General features: G+C 38.4%; 1 protein-coding gene across 1 annotated transcript in view; it reads left to right on the forward strand.

The window, feature by feature from the left end:
* LOC119587349 (GTPase-activating Rap/Ran-GAP domain-like protein 3) overlaps positions 1–662 on the forward strand; it is a 420,180-nt gene that overhangs the window by 207,750 nt on the left and 211,768 nt on the right. The gene's annotated exons all lie outside the window — the stretch shown is intronic.

Genomic DNA, 662 nt, shown 5'->3' on the forward strand with positions numbered 1-662 from the left:
GTAAAAAGGCAAACACAAAGGCAACGAAAGAACTTGTGTGGAAGTCTTGATCAATCACAAGGGATTAAAAGTGGATTTACTGCCTGTCAGACCGTCTTAAAGAAAGATTTTACGTTTAGACTATAATTGCACAGCTGTTTATCAACGTCACCGCTCTATCAAGAAGTGGCCGCAACGATTGATCTGCGGCCAATATTATAAAAGGCAGTTCGAAAAGTGGTTTAATAAAGCCTGGGGTATAAAAATATCAGTTGAGATTTATCTGCTATTGTTTGTCTGTTTTCCTCCTGGTCTCAACTTATCTCTTATATATTTCTAGTATCTTCCTTTTTTCTGTCTCTGCATCGTTAATCTTTATAGTTTCCTTATCTTTATCTTACATCTTCCCCCTTTCTCAAAAACATCCATTATGCAAATACACATCGAAGCCAATCCCTCCCAAAGGGCCTGCAGATCAGATCCAAAATAATAACCATATTCTAAGATGTTCGCTAAGAAAGGCTTAAGCGGCCAGTTACTCTCTCTTCGCAGTCATGTATGTGTATATTGGTCAGTCTGTGTCTCTGTCCATCTGTTTATTGGATTTTGTGTCTGTTAATGTGGCTGCATCTGTGTTTCTGTTCCTCTTATTCCCTTTTTGGGTCTGTGTTTGTCTGTGTATT

This window comes from Penaeus monodon, chromosome 22 (assembly GCF_015228065.2).
Source record: "Penaeus monodon isolate SGIC_2016 chromosome 22, NSTDA_Pmon_1, whole genome shotgun sequence".
NCBI lineage: Eukaryota > Metazoa > Arthropoda > Malacostraca > Decapoda > Penaeidae > Penaeus > Penaeus monodon.